This window comes from Salvelinus alpinus, chromosome 2, assembly GCF_045679555.1.
Source record: "Salvelinus alpinus chromosome 2, SLU_Salpinus.1, whole genome shotgun sequence".
Taxonomy (NCBI): Eukaryota; Metazoa; Chordata; class Actinopteri; order Salmoniformes; family Salmonidae; genus Salvelinus; species Salvelinus alpinus.
In genome coordinates, this window is record NC_092087.1 from 127,386,252 (window position 1) to 127,407,382 (window position 21,131).

Sequence of the window (21,131 nt, forward strand, 5' to 3'; positions counted from 1 at the left end):
TTTTTTTTTACATGTTAACAATTTTGGCACTTACAGGAACACATACACAATCTTAAGGCAAATAGAGGCACTGTGCTGTATGATGCCTTGAATCATGACATATCTGAACTGGAAAAAGTTGGAAAGCAATTTCCAGACTGCAGACTTCGCATCATATGTCTCACAGATGGGAATGATTTTGGGTTAAAAAAATATATATTTATCATAATACATTTTCAGTGAGCAAAACAGTGATTACAATCTGTTTGTGCATGGGATATCCATATTTTATATTTGTATTGTTTTACATGCAATGCAATAACGCAAAGGATCATGTTCCCTTTTGGATTAGATGTGTTAATAATTGTATTTATAGGTCAAAGACAAAACCAGATGTCGTCACAACCAAATTGATAAGCTCTAACATTGTTGTTGATGCCATCATTGTTGGAAAGGTGGGCAACAACATGCTGCATGGGATCAGCAATGCAACAGGTATGATGTCCAAGAGATGGAATAGAATTTATAGAACGGGTACCTGGAGGAAATTGTGGCAGGGTCATGCATGTTCAATTTCAGTCAAGGGGCGTTACGATGAAATATTATGATGACGATGAATTACGATGAAAGATTTATAGTTAAAACATTGCATTAAGGAGATCTTTCCACCCCTACTCTTGTCCATGGTGGTTTGCGAACCCACAACCTTCTGGCCCGCAGCCCTGTGCGCTATAAAGATTCCTGCGTTGCCATGTAATGCTTTCAGGACGAAGAACAGTTTCTGAAACGGCATATCTAAGGCTCTGTTCTGTCCAAGAAGTGAGGGTAAACAGTAGACATGTTCTCTGCTCTCCACTTCATGTTGTAATAATTTTTGGGGGTATAGAGGAGGGTTTCTTTTTATTTATTTATTTTGCATTCAGGGAGGGTTTAGGTCAAATATATTTTGTTGAAGGGAGGGCCATCCATTTTCATTTCAGAGGTCAGATTTTCTTAATGTAACCCTTATTACACTAAACAAAAATATAAACGCAACATGTAAAGTGTTGGTCCCTGAAATAAAAGATACCAGAAATGTTCCATATACACACCAAGCTTATTTCTCTAAAAAAGTGTGCACAAATTTGTCAACATCCCTGTTAGTGAGCATTTCTCCTTTGCCAAGATAATCAATCCACCTGACAGGTGTGACATATCAAGAAGCTGATCAAACAGCATAATCATTGCACAGGTACACCTTGTGCTGGGGACAATAAAAGGCCACTCTAAAAATGTGCAGTTGTGTCACACAACACAATGCCACAGATATCTCACATTTTGAGGGAGCGTGCAATTGGCATACTGAATGCAGGAATGTCCACCAGAGCTGTTGCCAGAACTGTTGGTAATTTCTCTACCATAAGCCGCATCCAACATTGTTTTAGAACATTTGGCAGTACGTCCAACCGGCCTCACAACCGCAGACCACGTGTAATCACGCCAGCCCAGGACCTCCATATCCGGCTTCTTCACCTGTTTTGGGGCTCTACAGATGTCCTATTTTTTTCCCTACATAATTGCATCAAGTAATAACATTGAGGCAACTAATTCTACCCTCGTCCATGTCTTGTAGGAGGGTGCTGTTTCAAACCAGAGACAGGTAGAGCTGGTCTGAAGCTCTTTGAAATGGAAACGGTTCTATCTTTAGAAATGAGGAAGCCTAAGGAAAAACATTTACCCATCCTGCATTACGAGCAAGGTAGGATCTATCAAGTCAAATTTATTAAAACAGTTTATTCATGTTCGTTTCGATGTATTTTAAATAAAGGGAGAAAATGTACAGCACCAGTCAAAAGTCTGGATACACCTACTCATTCAAGGGTTTTTCTTTATTTTGACTATTTTCTACATTGTAGAATAATAGTGAAGACATCAAAACTATGAAATAACACATATGGAATCATGTAGTAACCAAAAAAGTGTTAAACAAATCAAAAATATTTTAGATTTTAGATTCTTCAAAGTAGTCACCCTTGTGGTGGTATCCAAACTACTGACTGGTACTGTATATAAGGTATGTAAGTGTCCATTTATTAGTGAAATTAATATTAAACAGATCTCTTTACAGAGTGTTTTAACACTCTCTTCGCCAACCATGGTTATGATGATAAGCCAGAAGTTGCTCTACCAAGTGAATTAAACAGTAAAGTCACTGTGAGAGAGAACTAAGTGATATTCCATTACCAGAATGTCATATTTCTTTTTGGGGTGATTTCTGCATGCACAGTATCCGTACCTGTTCAAGCCCATTGTTCTTTGGAAGTGGCTTTAGTAAAGTTCCAAAGTGTGGATTTCAGTCTCACAATCACGGAAGATCACAAAGCAAGTATATAACGTAGCGATTTAGGTGAACTACTATGTTTCTTTAACAAAACAAATATCTCATAAAATAGTTCCTTGAAAAAGAACATAAAGGAATCCAAGAGCAGTCGCTTCTTGGAGAAGGACAAACGCATTCTGGAAGAGCTGAAGAGCCTGCACTGAGACCCACATCAATTCTGCACAATTTTGCCATTAGAGTCAGACTTCAGTAAGTGAGCAGTATTGACATATTGTTTTTAGTATTATTGATTTAGTAACACATTTCATGAATACACTTCATATGCATAGCATCATGCCTTATAATTAACAGCACAGATGTTTATAGACTTATAACTGCTCATACATCTATAACTGCATTAATAAAGCACTATGAGCAGGTATAGTTCCTTATGAAACAAAGTGTTTCAGTGGCACTGCAAATAGTATTACAAGTAGGTGTATAATGCATAATGATGGGAATTCCTAGAAAGTGTTACTAAGTAGTCACACACCCATTTTATGGGTATGCTTACTTCACTCTAAAGCAGTAGGATCCCCGTTAGCATGCTCCAACAAACAATAATATTGTCGTTATTTTGTCTCAAACATTTAATCCCTGTATCTCATTCCATACCTTTCAGCGTTTTGGAAGATTCTCATGCAAGGCCCACCTGTCACGCCCTGACCATAGAGAGCTTTTTATTCTCTATGTTGGTTAGGTCGAGGTGTGACTAGGGTGGGTTATCTAGGTGATTATATATCTATGTTGGCCTGGTATGGTTCCCAATCAGAGGCAGCTGTTTATCGTTGTCTCTGATTGATCGTTGTCTCTGATTTATCGTTGTCTCCCATATTTAGGCAGCCATTTCCCCATTGTGCTTTGTGGGATCTTGTCTATGTATAGTTGCCTGCGAGCACTACATTAGCGTCACGTTTCGTTTTGCGCTTTATTGTTTTCTGTGAGTTTCACTTCCAAATAAAGAGGATGGAACCATACCACGCTGCATTTTGGTCCACTCATTATAACGAGCGTGACACCACCTGATACACCATATGAGAAAGGAGCCTTTGAGCTGTACTGTCAGTTTGGTGCTGAGTACCCTGTCAAACCTCCCCTTGTGCGCTTTGTCACGCCTGTATCCTTTTACACAAATGAATACATGAAGACAGTGTATTTTGTATTCTGTGACCGCTTACTAGTGTTACAATGTATTTCTTCCGATTACCCAGGACTTCTAGATTTTCAAAGGCAGTGGAATTTACCAGCATGTGAAAGTAATTGTTTTGCTTCCACAACATCATAATTATGCCAACTCACGAGAAACTATAACATTGTCTAAATCGCAACAGCCGGGAAACATTTACAACATTTACACTTTCGGATTCACAAATTACCTATATTTACGTGCAAGCAGTAGCGACGTGTCATTCAGGGCAGTAAGGCAGCTCCAAAATGCAGGTGTTTCAGCCTAGCTCAGTGCTTTCTGTGGTGGTGGTGAGGCAGCCAGGGGAAAATATGGAGAGTAGGGGTTGGTAATGTTCTCTAGTTGTGCATGTTTGGCTCAGTGTTCTCTCACTCACGGGGACACTACATCACGGCAAAATCTATGTGTAAGTGGTGCTGCCACAGACTTACATTAGAAGTGCCCATCCAAAAAGGCTCAAGGTCATTGGCCACAGATATAATGTGATTTGACATTTCTATCTACAGTAGCTTTGATTGGACTGATATTATGTCAACATAATACTTTTCAAATCTTAGCAAGGTAAACAAGCAGTCAACGTCATGCATCAAGTCGGCAATCTACTGACAAATCCTTTTCAAACCTTGTCATATGAAGAGAAATTAAAGATAAAACGTATCGTGCTCATCAGCCATTGGACATAAACATTGCACAACAAGTTGTAAATCGCTATTTCAACAATGAGTGCTAAGGCGCCACTGTAGCCCCGAGTTCGATCCCAGGCTGTGTCACTGCCGGCTGTGACCTGGAGCTCCATGAGGCAGCGCACAATTGTCTCAGCATCGTCCGGGTTAGGGGAAGGTTTGGCCAGCGGGATGTCCTTGTCTCATCGTGTTCTAATGACTCCTTGCTGCGGGCCGGGCGCCTGCAAGCTGACTTTGGTCGTCAGTACTGTGTTTCCTTTCACACACTGGTGCGGCTGGCTTCCGGGTTAAGCGAGCAGTGTGTCAAGAAGCAGTGCGTTTTGGCACTGTGATAGACTGCATCCAATTTGCTGAGTAGAGTGTTGGAGGCTATTTTGTAAATGACATCGCTGAAGTCAAGGATCGGTAGGATAGTCAGTTTTATGAGGGTGTGTTTGGCAGCATGAGTGAAGGAGGCTTTGTTGCGAAATAGGAAGCCTATTCTAGATTTAATTTTGGATTGGAGATGCTTAGTATGAGTCTGGAAGGAAAGTTTACAGTCTAGGGTTAGGGTTAGGGTCAGACACCTAGGTATTTATAGTTGTCCACATATTCTAAGTCAGAACCGAAAAGCCTTGGCCAGGTCGATCTAGACGGCTGCAAAGTACTGTCTTTTATCGATGGCGGTTATGATATCATATCGTTTAGGACATTGAGCGTGGCTGAGGTGCACCCGTGGCCAGCTCGGAAACCGGATTTCATAGCGGAGAAGGTACGGTGGGATTCGAAATGGTCAGTGATCTGTTTGTTCACTTAGCTTTCGAAGACTTTAGAAAGGCAGGGCAGGATGGATATAGGTCTGTAACAGTTTGGGTCTAGAGTGTCTCCCCCTTTGAAGAGGGGGATGACCGCGGCCGCTTTCCAATCTTTAGTAATCTCAGACGATACGGCTGAAAAGTACCAAAAGTCAAAAAAGTGAAGGGGTCTGAATACTTTCCGAATGCACTTTATATATTTCTGCATCTAAGGTCAGTTTTATTTTGACACTTGGCAAGTTTGAGCCACTGCTATGGCTCAAATGACGAGATGTTGACAACAGACCAAGCAGCCCAAGGTCTTACAGATACCTTTGAATGATAAGTATGTTGGTGTAACAACATTATACAATATAACAGTTACCTCCTCCTTTATAGAAGTTACCTCCTCCTCTGCTGTTTTCTCCATCCAACATTCTTAAGGTGCTAGTGGATTCAAGCTCTTCCATGATGTCATGCTATGATTCCGATGACAAAATGACACGGTTGGATGCAGTCAAACAGCCGTTTGATCACGTCACAACTAGAAGCATGGCTTATGATTTCCATCATGTCATTGGCTTGGTGAAATTTGACTCATCAGTTACATTTAAGGTAAATATATTTTCTCCTGTCTATTTTCTGAATGCGAAATAGCGAGAGAGTTCCATACAATACAGACCTTGGTTTACTGAGATCTCAACTGTGCATATTAAATCAGCTAACGTGACATGTAAAACAAAGAACGTTGGTTATCCCCATTACATCTTTGGGAGTATACCCAGTGTGCGGCTTTTTTTTTTTTTTTTTACATGTTAACAATTTTGGCACTTACAGGAACACATACACAATCTTAAGGCAAATAGAGGCACTGTGCTGTATGATGCCTTGAATCATGACATATCTGAACTGGAAAAAGTTGGAAAGCAATTTCCAGACTGCAGACTTCGCATCATATGTCTCACAGATGGGAATGATTTTGGGTTAAAAAAATATATATTTATCATAATACATTTTCAGTGAGCAAAACAGTGATTACAATCTGTTTGTGCATGGGATATCCATATTTTATATTTGTATTGTTTTACATGCAATGCAATAACGCAAAGGATCATGTTCCCTTTTGGATTAGATGTGTTAATAATTGTATTTATAGGTCAAAGACAAAACCAGATGTCGTCACAACCAAATTGATAAGCTCTAACATTGTTGTTGATGCCATCATTGTTGGAAAGGTGGGCAACAACATGCTGCATGGGATCAGCAATGCAACAGGTATGATGTCCAAGAGATGGAATAGAATTTATAGAACGGGTACCTGGAGGAAATTGTGGCAGGGTCATGCATGTTCAATTTCAGTCAAGGGGCGTTACGATGAAATATTATGATGACGATGAATTACGATGAAAGATTTATAGTTAAAACATTGCATTAAGGAGATCTTTCCACCCCTACTCTTGTCCATGGTGGTTTGCGAACCCACAACCTTCTGGCCCGCAGCCCTGTGCGCTATAAAGATTCCTGCGTTGCCATGTAATGCTTTCAGGACGAAGAACAGTTTCTGAAACGGCATATCTAAGGCTCTGTTCTGTCCAAGAAGTGAGGGTAAACAGTAGACATGTTCTCTGCTCTCCACTTCATGTTGTAATAATTTTTGGGGGTATAGAGGAGGGTTTCTTTTTATTTATTTATTTTGCATTCAGGGAGGGTTTAGGTCAAATATATTTTGTTGAAGGGAGGGCCATCCATTTTCATTTCAGAGGTCAGATTTTCTTAATGTAACCCTTATTACACTAAACAAAAATATAAACGCAACATGTAAAGTGTTGGTCCCTGAAATAAAAGATACCAGAAATGTTCCATATACACACCAAGCTTATTTCTCTAAAAAAGTGTGCACAAATTTGTCAACATCCCTGTTAGTGAGCATTTCTCCTTTGCCAAGATAATCAATCCACCTGACAGGTGTGACATATCAAGAAGCTGATCAAACAGCATAATCATTGCACAGGTACACCTTGTGCTGGGGACAATAAAAGGCCACTCTAAAAATGTGCAGTTGTGTCACACAACACAATGCCACAGATATCTCACATTTTGAGGGAGCGTGCAATTGGCATACTGAATGCAGGAATGTCCACCAGAGCTGTTGCCAGAACTGTTGGTAATTTCTCTACCATAAGCCGCATCCAACATTGTTTTAGAACATTTGGCAGTACGTCCAACCGGCCTCACAACCGCAGACCACGTGTAATCACGCCAGCCCAGGACCTCCATATCCGGCTTCTTCACCTGTTTTGGGGCTCTACAGATGTCCTATTTTTTTCCCTACATAATTGCATCAAGTAATAACATTGAGGCAACTAATTCTACCCTCGTCCATGTCTTGTAGGAGGGTGCTGTTTCAAACCAGAGACAGGTAGAGCTGGTCTGAAGCTCTTTGAAATGGAAACGGTTCTATCTTTAGAAATGAGGAAGCCTAAGGAAAAACATTTACCCATCCTGCATTACGAGCAAGGTAGGATCTATCAAGTCAAATTTATTAAAACAGTTTATTCATGTTCGTTTCGATGTATTTTAAATAAAGGGAGAAAATGTACAGCACCAGTCAAAAGTCTGGATACACCTACTCATTCAAGGGTTTTTCTTTATTTTGACTATTTTCTACATTGTAGAATAATAGTGAAGACATCAAAACTATGAAATAACACATATGGAATCATGTAGTAACCAAAAAAGTGTTAAACAAATCAAAAATATTTTAGATTTTAGATTCTTCAAAGTAGTCACCCTTGTGGTGGTATCCAAACTACTGACTGGTACTGTATATAAGGTATGTAAGTGTCCATTTATTAGTGAAATTAATATTAAACAGATCTCTTTACAGAGTGTTTTAACACTCTCTTCGCCAACCATGGTTATGATGATAAGCCAGAAGTTGCTCTACCAAGTGAATTAAACAGTAAAGTCACTGTGAGAGAGAACTAAGTGATATTCCATTACCAGAATGTCATATTTCTTTTTGGGGTGATTTCTGCATGCACAGTATCCGTACCTGTTCAAGCCCATTGTTCTTTGGAAGTGGCTTTAGTAAAGTTCCAAAGTGTGGATTTCAGTCTCACAATCACGGAAGATCACAAAGCAAGTATATAACGTAGCGATTTAGGTGAACTACTATGTTTCTTTAACAAAACAAATATCTCATAAAATAGTTCCTTGAAAAAGAACATAAAGGAATCCAAGAGCAGTCGCTTCTTGGAGAAGGACAAACGCATTCTGGAAGAGCTGAAGAGCCTGCACTGAGACCCACATCAATTCTGCACAATTTTGCCATTAGAGTCAGACTTCAGTAAGTGAGCAGTATTGACATATTGTTTTTAGTATTATTGATTTAGTAACACATTTCATGAATACACTTCATATGCATAGCATCATGCCTTATAATTAACAGCACAGATGTTTATAGACTTATAACTGCTCATACATCTATAACTGCATTAATAAAGCACTATGAGCAGGTATAGTTCCTTATGAAACAAAGTGTTTCAGTGGCACTGCAAATAGTATTACAAGTAGGTGTATAATGCATAATGATGGGAATTCCTAGAAAGTGTTACTAAGTAGTCACACACCCATTTTATGGGTATGCTTACTTCACTCTAAAGCAGTAGGATCCCCGTTAGCATGCTCCAACAAACAATAATATTGTCGTTATTTTGTCTCAAACATTTAATCCCTGTATCTCATTCCATACCTTTCAGCGTTTTGGAAGATTCTCATGCAAGGCCCACCTGTCACGCCCTGACCATAGAGAGCTTTTTATTCTCTATGTTGGTTAGGTCGGGGTGTGACTAGGGTGGGTTATCTAGGTGATTATATATCTATGTTGGCCTGGTATGGTTCCCAATCAGAGGCAGCTGTTTATCGTTGTCTCTGATTGATCGTTGTCTCTGATTTATCGTTGTCTCCCATATTTAGGCAGCCATTTCCCCATTGTGCTTTGTGGGATCTTGTCTATGTATAGTTGCCTGCGAGCACTACATTAGCGTCACGTTTCGTTTTGCGCTTTATTGTTTTCTGTGAGTTTCACTTCCAAATAAAGAGGATGGAACCATACCACGCTGCATTTTGGTCCACTCATTATAACGAGCGTGACACCACCTGATACACCATATGAGAAAGGAGCCTTTGAGCTGTACTGTCAGTTTGGTGCTGAGTACCCTGTCAAACCTCCCCTTGTGCGCTTTGTCACGCCTGTATCCTTTTACACAAATGAATACATGAAGACAGTGTATTTTGTATTCTGTGACCGCTTACTAGTGTTACAATGTATTTCTTCCGATTACCCAGGACTTCTAGATTTTCAAAGGCAGTGGAATTTACCAGCATGTGAAAGTAATTGTTTTGCTTCCACAACATCATAATTATGCCAACTCACGAGAAACTATAACATTGTCTAAATCGCAACAGCCGGGAAACATTTACAACATTTACACTTTCGGATTCACAAATTACCTATATTTACGTGCAAGCAGTAGCGACGTGTCATTCAGGGCAGTAAGGCAGCTCCAAAATGCAGGTGTTTCAGCCTAGCTCAGTGCTTTCTGTGGTGGTGGTGAGGCAGCCAGGGGAAAATATGGAGAGTAGGGGTTGGTAATGTTCTCTAGTTGTGCATGTTTGGCTCAGTGTTCTCTCACTCACGGGGACACTACATCACGGCAAAATCTATGTGTAAGTGGTGCTGCCACAGACTTACATTAGAAGTGCCCATCCAAAAAGGCTCAAGGTCATTGGCCACAGATATAATGTGATTTGACATTTCTATCTACAGTAGCTTTGATTGGACTGATATTATGTCAACATAATACTTTTCAAATCTTAGCAAGGTAAACAAGCAGTCAACGTCATGCATCAAGTCGGCAATCTACTGACAAATCCTTTTCAAACCTTGTCATATGAAGAGAAATTAAAGATAAAACGTATCGTGCTCATCAGCCATTGGACATAAACATTGCACAACAAGTTGTAAATCGCTATTTCAACAATGAGTGCTAAGGCGCCACTGTAGCCCCGAGTTCGATCCCAGGCTGTGTCACTGCCGGCTGTGACCTGGAGCTCCATGAGGCAGCGCACAATTGTCTCAGCATCGTCCGGGTTAGGGGAAGGTTTGGCCAGCGGGATGTCCTTGTCTCATCGTGTTCTAATGACTCCTTGCTGCGGGCCGGGCGCCTGCAAGCTGACTTTGGTCGTCAGTACTGTGTTTCCTTTCACACACTGGTGCGGCTGGCTTCCGGGTTAAGCGAGCAGTGTGTCAAGAAGCAGTGCGTTTTGGCTCTCGACCTTCGACGAGTCCGTAGGGGAGTTGCAGCGATGAGACAAGATCATAACTACCGATTGAATATCACGAATGGGCCAGAAGAGTTTGAATACATTGGCCATGCTGTCAATCCAGCATGACTTCTGCCGCATTCAAAACAACTGGAAACTCGGAACTGGGAAATCTCAGACTTCAGTGAGTTCAAGACAACTGATAACTCGGATAAAACTAGCTCCGAATGTGAAAATAGGGAAACAGAACGGTCATCCAACTTGGAACTCCAAGTTGGGATTTCAGACCTCTTTCTAGAGCCCACAAGGACCGCCGCACCACCTTCCCGTTCAAGTGAGCACAGCACAACAAGGTGAGTCCAAAAATGTATTGTACGCTGCTGCATAAATGATGTAATATGCAAGGGAGATATGTATACTGTAGATAAAATCAAATCAAATTGTATTAGTCACATGTGCCGAATACAACAGGTGTAGTCCTTACGGTGAAATGCATCAAACCAACAATGCAGTTAAAAAAAAATATGTACAAGAATAAGAGGTAAAAGTAACAAGTAATTAAAGAGCAGCAGTAAAATAACAATAGCGAGACTATATACAGGGGGTTACCAATACAGAGTCAATGTGTGGGGTCACCGGTTAGTTGAGGTAGTATGTACATGTAGGTAGAGTTATTAAAGTGACCATGCATAGATAACAACAGAGTAGCAGTGGTGTAAAGAGTGTGGGGGGGGGGGGGGGGGGGCAATGCAAATAGTCTGGGTAGCCATTTGACCAGATGTTCAGGAGTCTTATGACTTGGGGATAGAAGCTGTTTAGAGGCCTCTTGGACCTAGACTTGGCGCTCCGGTAGCGCTTGTCGTGCGGTAGCAGAGAGAACAGTCTATGACTAGGGTGGCTGGAGTCTTTGACAATTTTTAGGGCCTTCCTCTGACATTGCCTGGTATAGAGGTCCTGGATGGCAGGAAACTTGGTCCCAGTGATGTACTGGGCCGTTCTCACTACCCTCTGTAGCGCCTTGCGGTCGGAGGCCGAGCAGTTGCCATACCAGGCAGTAATGCAACCAGTCAGGATGCTCTCGATGGTGCAGCTGTAGAACCTTTTGAGGATCTGAGAACCCATGCCAAATCTTTTCAGTCTCCTGAGGGGGAATAGGTTTTGTCGTGCCCTCATCACGACTGTCTTGATGTGCTTGGACCATGTTAGTTTGTTGGTGATGTGGACACCAAGGAACTTGAAGCTCTCGACCTGCTCCACTGCAGCCCTGTCGATGAGAATGGGGGCGTGCTCGGTCCTCTTTTTCCTGTAGTCCACAATCCTCTCCTTTGTCTTGATCACGTTGAGGGAGAGGTTGTTGTCCTGGCATCACACGGCTAGGTCTCTGACCTCCTCCCTATAGGCTGTCTCGTCGTTATCAGTGATCAGGCACTGTTGTGTCATCTGCAAATGTAATGATGGTGTTGGAGTTGTGCCTGGCCGTGCAGTCATGAGTGAAAAGGGAGTACAGGAGGGGACTCAGCACGCACCCCTGAGGGGCCCCTGTGTTTAGGATCAGCGTAGCGGATGTGTTGTTACCTACCCTTACCACCTGGAGGCGGCTCGTCAGGAAGTCCAGGTTCCAGTTGCAGAGGGAGGTGTTTAGTCCCAGGGTCCTTAGCTTATTGATGATCTTTGAGGGCACTATGGTGTTGAACGCTGAGCTGTAGTCAATGAATAGCATTCTGTAGAGTGCAATAGAGATTGCATCATCTGTGGATCTGTTGGGGCGGTATGCAAATTGAGGTGGGTCTAGGGTTTCTGGGATGATGGTGTTGATGTGAGCCATGACCAGCCTTTAAAGCACTCCATGGCTACAGACATGAGTGCTACGGGTCGGTAGTCATTTAGGCAGTTTACCTTAGCGTTCTTGGGCACAGGGACTATGGTGGTCTGCTTAAAACATGTTGGTATTAAAGACTCGGACAGGGAGAGGTTGAATTTTTTTTTTTTTACAGTTTTTGTATTTCACCTTTATTTAACCAGGTAGGCCAGTTGAGAACAAGTTCTCATTTACAACTGCGACCTGGCCAAGATAAAGCAAAGCAGTGCAACAAAAACAACACAGAGTTACATATGGGATAAACAAACGTACAGTCAATAACACAATAGAAACATCTGTATACAGTGTGTGCAAATTAAGTTAGAAGGTAAGGCAATTATATGCCATAGTGGCGAAGTAATTACAATTTAGCAATTTACACTGGAGTGATTGATGTGCAGATGAGGATGTGCAAGTAGAAATACTGATGTGCAAAAGAGCAGAAAAACAAAAACAAATATGGGGATGAGGTATGTAGTTTGTTGGATGGGCTATTTACAGATGGGCTGTGTACAGCTGCAGCGATCGGTAAGCTGCTCTAACAGCTGACGCTTAAAGTTAATGAGGGAGATGTACGTCTCCAACTTCAGTGATTTTTGCAATTTGTTCCAGTCATTGGCAGCAGAGAAGCGGCCAAAAGAGGTGTTGGCTTTGGGGATGACCAGTGAAATATACCTGCTGGAGCGCGTTTTACAGGTGGGTGCTGCTATGGTGACCAGTGAGCTGAGATAAGGCGGACCTTTAACTAGCAAAGACTTATAGATGACCTGGAGCCAGTGGGTTTGGCAACAAATATGTAGCGAGGACCAGCCAACAAGAGCATACAGGCCGCAGTGGTGGGTAGTATATGGGGCTTTGGTGACAAAACGGATGGCACTGTGATAGACTGCATCCAATTTGCTGAGTAGAGTGTTGGAGGCTATTTTGTAAATGACATCGCTGAAGTCAAGGATCGGTAGGATAGTCAGTTTTATGAGGGTGTGTTTGGCAGCATGAGTGAAGGAGGCTTTGTTGCGAAATAGGAAGCCTATTCTAGATTTAATTTTGGATTGGAGATGCTTAGTATGAGTCTGGAAGGAAAGTTTACAGTCTAGGGTTAGGGTTAGGGTCAGACACCTAGGTATTTATAGTTGTCCACATATTCTAAGTCAGAACCGAAAAGCCTTGGCCAGGTCGATCTAGACGGCTGCAAAGTACTGTCTTTTATCGATGGCGGTTATGATATCATATCGTTTAGGACATTGAGCGTGGCTGAGGTGCACCCGTGGCCAGCTCGGAAACCGGATTTCATAGCGGAGAAGGTACGGTGGGATTCGAAATGGTCAGTGATCTGTTTGTTCACTTAGCTTTCGAAGACTTTAGAAAGGCAGGGCAGGATGGATATAGGTCTGTAACAGTTTGGGTCTAGAGTGTCTCCCCCTTTGAAGAGGGGGATGACCGCGGCCGCTTTCCAATCTTTAGTAATCTCAGACGATACAAGAGAGAGGTTGAACAGACTAGTAATAGAGTTTGCAACAATGGTGGCGGATAATTTAGGAAGAGAGGGTCCAGCTTGTCTAGCCCAGCTGATTTGTAGGGATCCAGATTTTGCAGCTCTTTCAGAACATCAACTGTCTGGATTCGGGTGAAGGAGAAATGGGGGGGGGGGGGGGGGGGGGGCTTGGGCCAGTTGCTGCGGGGGTTGCAGAGCTGTTGGCTGGGGTTGGGGTAGCCAGGTGGAAAGCATGGCCAACCGTAGAGAAATGCTTATTGAAATTCTTGATTATCGTGGATTTATCGGTGGTGACAGTGTTTCCTAGCGTCAGTGCAGTGGGCAGCTGGGAGGAGGTGCTCTTATTCTCCATGGACTTTACAGTGTCCCAAAACCTTTTGGAATTAGTGTTGCAGGTTGTAAATTTCTGTTTGAAAAAGCTAGCCTTTGCTTTCCGAACTGACTGTGTATATTGGTTTCTGACTTCCCTGGTTCCTGACTTCCTTTCACGGGGACTATTCGATGCTAGTGCAGTACGCCACAGGATGTTTTCGTGCTGGTCAAGGGCAGTCAAGTCTGGAGTGAACCAAGGGCTATATCTGTTCTTAGTTTTTTTTTTATTGAATGAGGCATGCTTATTTAAGATGGTGAGGAAAGCACTTTGAAAGAATAACCAGACATCCTCTACTGACGGGATGAGGTCAACATCCTTCCAGGGTACCCGGGCCAGGTCGATTAGAAAGGCCTGCTCGCAGAAGTGTTTTAGGGAGCGTTTGACAGTGATGAGGGCTGGTCGTTTGACCGCCCACCCATTACGGACACAGGCAGTGATCGCTGAGATCCTGGTTAAAAACAGCAGAGTTGTATTTAGAGGGCAAGTTGGTCAGGATGATATCTATGAGGGTGCCCATTTTTACGGATTTGGGGTGGTACCTGGTAGGTTCCTTGATAATTTGAGTGAGATTGAGGGCATCTAGCTTAGATTGTAGGACGGCCGGGCTGTTACGCATATCCCAGTTTAGGTCACCTAACAGTACGAATTCTGACGATAGATGGGGGGCAATCAATTCACATATGGTGTCCAGGGAACAGCTGGGAGCTGAGGGTGGTCTATAACAAGCGGCAACAGTGAGGGTCTTATTTCTGGAGAGATGGATCTTTAAAAGTAGAAGCTCGAACTGTTTGGGCACTGACCTGGATAGCATGACAGAACTCTGCAGACTATCTCTGCAATAGATTGCAACTCCACCCCCTTTGGCAGTTCTATCTTGACAGAAAATGTTGTAATTGGGGATGGAAATGTCAGAACTTTTGGTGGCCTTCGTTAGCGAGGATTCAGACACGGCTAGGACATCAGGGTTGGTGGAGTGTGCTAAAGCAGTGAATAAAGCAAACTTAGGGAGGAGGCTTCTGATGTTATTAACATGCATGTTAACATTTTACGGTTACAGAGCCTGGATTAACCTCTACATCACCAGAGGTACAGAGGAGGAGTAGGATGAGGGTACAGCTAAAGGCTATAAGAACTGGTCATCTAGTGCTTTAGGAACAGAGAATAAAAGGAGCAGATTTCTGGGCGTGGTAGGATAGATTCAGGACATAGTGTACAGATGAGAGAGGTAGGGTGCGAATACAGTGGAGTTAAACCTAGGCTTTGAGTGACGATGAGAGAGGTTGCATCTCTGGATGCGCAAGTTAATTTAGGTGCAGTCTCCGCATGGGTGGGGGGTGGGACAAAGGGGCTATCTGAGGCATGTTGAGCGGGACTAGGGGCTCTACAGTAAAATAAAACAATGAGAGCTGCCCTAAACAACAGTATACAAGGCATATTGGCATTAGAGAGAGGCATAAAGCAATCACAGGTGTTGATTGGGAGAGCTAAGACAACAACGGGTGAGACAACAACGGGTAAACAGCTAAGACAACAACAACGGGTAAATGGCGATGAATGGGCAAAGAGGGTCAGTTAGCTACACACAGGGCCTGAGTTCGAGGCTGGTGCCGACAGATAAACAAAATGAAGTACCGTGTTAATGAACAGTCCAGCAGGCATTAGCTGTGTAGCTGAGTGATCATAGGGTCCAATGAGCAGCAATAGATGAGACAGGGAGCCATTTGGTAGTTGATTACTACGCTAGGCGAGCGGGAGACACGGCGTTCAGGAAGCTAGCAGGCCGGGGCTAGCAGATGGGTCATTCACCAACATCCACGACGCAGAGGCCGGTTGAGAGCACATCAGCCGAATTACATGAGCAGACCAGCAGACCAGTCATGATGGATCGGGGGGGCTCCGTGTCAACAAAGGGTCCAGACCAATTGGCAAGAGAGGTACTTCGTTTGCTAGCCGGGAGATGGGCCAAGCTCGAGGCAAGCTGGAGGCGAACTGGTGCTTGCTTCTGAACAAGGGCGTTAGCCACAATAGCCACTCGGTAGCAGCTAGCTAGCTGTGATGATCCGGTGTGATGGTCCAGAGCTTGCGGCAGGAATCCGGTGATGTAATGGAAAAAAGTAGTCTGATATACTCAGGGTTGATATCGCGCTGTGCAGACTGGCAGGTATTATCCGGGCTATCCGGGCTAAAGCGGCTGGTGTCTGAGCTAAAGGTAAAGACCGCTAGCAGTGGCTAGCAATGACTAAATAACTAGTAGCTAATTACCTGGCTAGCTTCTGATGGCAAGCTTCTGATGGAGGTTCCAGTTATAAGGTATACAAATTGCAGATCCATACCACATTGGGTGAGGCGGGTTGCAGAAAGGTATATTTAATTGAAAATGTAAAAAAAGAGATTGAAATATAATGAAATGTATACAAAAAAATGGGGGAAAAAACATATTTACACGGGACAAAGACAAACACGTCTTACTGCTACGCCATCTTGGATCATTCAAATGTCCATGAAGACACTTGCCAGTTGGTCAGCGCATGCTCGCAGTACACGTCCTGGTAATCTGTCTGGCCCTGCGGCCTTGTGAATGTTGACCTGTTTAAAGCTCTTACTCACATTGGCTGCGGAGAGCGTGATCACACAGTCTTCCGGAACAGCTGGTGTTCTCATGCATGTTTCAGTGTTATTTTCCTCAAAGCGAGCATAGAAGTAGTTTAGCTCGTCTGGTAAGCTTGTGTTACTGGGCAGCTCTTGGCTGCGCTTCCCTTTGTAGTCTTTAATGGTTTGCAAGCCCTGCCACATCCGACAAGCGTCAGAGCCGGTGTAGTACGATTTCATCTTAGTCCTGTATTGATGCTTTGCCTGTTTAATGGTTCGTCGGAGGGCATAGCGGAATTTCTTATAAGCTTCCGGGTTAGTGTCCCACTCCTTGAAAGCGGCAGCTCTATCCTTTAGTTCAGTACGGATGTTGCCTGTAATCTATGGCTTCTGCTTGGAGTATGTACTTACAGTCACTTTGGGGACGACGTCATCGATGCACTTATTGATGAAGCCAATGACTGATGTGGTGTACTCCTCAATGCCATCGGAGGAATCCCGTAACATATTCCAGTCTGTGCTAGCAAAACAGTCCTGTAGCTTAGCATCTGCTTCCTCTGAACACTTTTTTATTGATCTAGTCACTGGTGCTTCCTGCTTTCATTTTTGCTTGTAAGCAGGAATCAGGAGGATAGAATTGTGGTCAGATTTGCCAAATGGAGGGCAAGGGAGAGCTTTGTATGCATCTCTGTGTGTGGAGTATAGGTGGTCCAGAGTTCTTTTTCCTCTGGTTGCACATGTAACATGCTGATAGAAATTTGGTAAAACGGATTTAAGTTTCCCTACATTAAAGTCCCCGGCTACTAGGAGCGCCGCCTCTGGGTGAGCGTTTTCTTGTTTGCTTATGGCAGAATACAGCTCATTCAATGCTGTCTTAGTGCCAGCCTCTGACTGTGGTGGTATGTAAACAGCTATGAAGAATAAAGATGAAAACTCTCTCGGTAGGTAGTGTGGTCTACAGCTTATCATGAGATACTCTACCTCTGGCGAGCAATTGCTCGAGACTTCCTTAGATATCGTGCACCAGCTGTTATTTACAAAAATACATAGTCCGCCGCGCCTTGTCTTACCAGACGCCACTGTTCTATCCTGCCGGTACGTTGTATAACCAGCCAGTTGTATGTTGATATTGTCGTCATCTAGCTACGACTCCGTGAAGCATAAGATGTTACAGTTTTTAATGTCCCGTTGGTAGTTTAATCTTCCACGTAACTCGTCGATTTTATTCTCCAAGGATTGCATGTTTGCTAGCAGAATCTAGGGAAGTGGGGGTTTATTCGATCGCCTACGAATTCTCAGAAGGCAACCCGCTCTTCGGCCCCTCTTTCTTCGCCTCCTCTTCACGCAGATCACGGGGATCGGGGCCTGTTCCTGAGGAAGCAGTATACTCCTCGTCAGAGTCGTGAAAGGAAAAAAAGGATTCTGCTAGTCCGTGGTGAGTAATCGCAGTCCTGATGTCTAGAAGTTATTTTCAGTCATAAGAGACGGTAGCAGCAACATTATGTACAAAATAAGTAAAAAATAAGTTACAAACAACGCAAATAAACAAACAAAAAAACACAATCGACTGGGGGCACGAAAATCGGCTGCCTTCTTCTCCGGCACCATCTGTTTTGTAGTAAGCTGTTAGTAGCCCATGTGCCTCAGCCTAATAATTTTGTCCCTTTCTCCCCGGTTCTGACTTGGTGTACAGGGAGAATACTGTAAGAATGGCCCATGTTCTGAATTCTGTCGCTGTATATTTCAAAAGTGCTGAACAAATAGTTTGATTGACTATGATTGACTATGTCCGTCCTAGCTCTCATTAATGTCTTCACTCAAATTACGGGTAGCCTCTTGTCCGCTCGTAGTCCCGTTATGCCATAGTTTGTTCATCTCAATTGTCAGTAGAAACCACATTTGTTTAAGGAAGTCAGTCATATCAGCTATGTTTTTAAAAAGGCAATAAATGAGGCTGAATGAACTGTTTCGTTGCCAGACAAGACTGATAGTCAGGTGTAGCGGTGGTAAGGATTCACTCCATGGTGCTGAAAAGAAAGCTCTGCTGTTCGGACAGCTTTATGTCGGCCCTAACAGTTTGTGGGCACCGTTTGTCACCGTTATAGTGAAAGTAATGTATTGTTTAGTGTTGTGTAGTGTACTGGTTTTGCTGGTATGCATCTAAAAAAATTGGGGGGAGTTTGCCCCACCAAGATTGACATACACTGCATACAGTGGAGATTTTAGCAAGAGGTTTATTTGAGGCAGGCTAGGGAGTGGTTAGGGTAAGGTTTGGAAATGAAAACACCTTATAACAAAAACATGCCTGGATTTGAAATGTCGCCACTCTCAAAAAATCTGACTAAAATGGACCACAAATATATCTCTATTGTTATGTTTCTGGTGTGATTTCAGGCTGAAATATCCTGTTTGTTATATGCTTTCATAAGAACCATTATGAAATAATCCTCCATGTGGACAAAGGTGTGCCACTGCAACGTAAACAGTGTGGGCCGTATCTGCCACAACATATTTGATCGCAACTACTCGGCTCACATAACCACGAGAGAGATCTTGGATGCTGTGTATGGACTGCTCATGGTCCCTGAACCTGAAGATCTACTGGACAGGTTGACTTGAACAATTATTTGACAATATACAAGAGTAATTCTAATTAGTTTAAAATCCATCTTAGTTTCCAAATGGTATATTGAATATATTATATTGAATATGTTTAATTCATGCCTGCATTAATATAATCTAAATGAAAATGTTTTGTGAAAGTATTTCGGCAGAGGAATTCCTGAACAGCAGCGAAATATATAAACAAGAGGCCAAGAGTCACTCGGCGCAATATACATGCGATTCAATGTATTACATGGAACAGGTGAATGCACATATTCCCCCCCTTTTTAATAAAAAAAAAAATTGTTAATCGATTTTACATATTTAGATGTGTTTCCTTACCTTAAAAGCAGTCTAGGGACAAAGAGTGACAGCAATGCACACTTTGGTTTTGATATACTAGCAATTGTAAACCAATTTCCCCTGTTTCAATGCCCAAATCACCTCTTAAATTTGAAATGTAAACATTTAAAACATGTAAACGGCGTTCACAGAAATGTGACTTTTTGCTTTTAACCCAAGCCATCCCGGCACACGCACGCACACGCACAGGATTTGAAGCAAGGCATCAGACTAATCCTCATTATCAATAAGAATAAAAATCTGAAACACCATATCACTGTTGTATGCAGTATACTACTGTGTACAAATAGCAACATTTCTTGGTTTCCAGGTTTGTCAGATTCTACATTTGTTTGAACAGCAAGTACTTTTGTTTAACAGCATACATGGTAAGATAATACTTTATTTTTGACTTACAGAAATTGGTGGGTGAAGAGTTGACTAAGAGGTTCACACCCTCACATCTAGTTTGTCCGCTAACCAAGAAGATGTTCATTGATCCAGTGAAAACCCAGGATGGAACGGTTTATGAGCGAAAGGCCATTGAGAAACATCTAAAAATGTAAGTGTGTTGCTGGATTCTGAATATTGGTTAGAATTATACATGCATGTACTACTACTAATAGTGCACTCAAATTATTACAAGTAAATCTATGGTCATTCAGTTGTGACAGAATCAATTTGAATCAATTGAATCAATTGTCATTCCTCACGTGCAGAACTGTAAAACTGAAGCAACACATTGACAGGAACAATGCAATAATGTGTTGTCCGTAGTTAAAGGCTATGAAGCCTGATTGAGTTTTTTCTCTCAAAATTCTCCAATCAAGAAGTATAAACAAGTATTTGCCGGGACTGGGAGAATCTTGTTTAGTTTGTTATGTCTGTAAACATTGCAATTAAATAGCTAAATGAATGAATTCATTGACCCCATTTTTATGACAATGGTCTACACTCTTACCTTTCTACAGGCAAAGGACTGACCCAAAAACAAAGAAACCTCTAAGACGAACTGACCTCAAGTCAGACACAACCATGCAGAACATGGTGATGGAGCATCGCAAAAAGGAAGATCTGTAGACAAGTGTTTAAAAACATAACACGGCGTCCAAAAAGGTATTTCTTCCTGCCATATGCATTTTTGGGAGAAACATGATGATGTTACCCATTGGGTTATTGAATGGTATCAGCTTTTCTAGAGGGCCTTCTTCTATGCGGAGGTTGTATCTACGCACTTCATGGGTAACTAGCTAAGATTTATATTATGGTAATTTCCTGTTAATTTCCTGGTAATTTCCTTTTTAAAATGTTCAAATGTCTCAGTTGTCATTGACATCATTATGTCACAGTTGTCATTAGACCATTGTGAAAAACAGATATCTAGGAGATTCCCAATATCTTGATGTAGTGATGTGGGCACTTTAAAATATGCAAGTTCAACGATGTGTGAGATAAGTCGAGGGCCCACGTTAATGATGGTGGTGGTTGTTTTCAGTAGTTTACTTTCATGAAAACTTAACACAGTGATGTAAAGAGGCAATCTGCAGTTCAAACAATAACAAACA

The 21,131-nt window shown here is 42.4% G+C and overlaps 1 pseudogene; it reads left to right on the forward strand.

Annotated features, from left to right (window-relative positions):
- Positions 1–7,449: 7,449 nt before the first annotated feature.
- On the forward strand, positions 7,450–20,646 carry LOC139542492 (uncharacterized; annotated as a pseudogene).
- Positions 20,647–21,131: the final 485 nt, after the last annotated feature.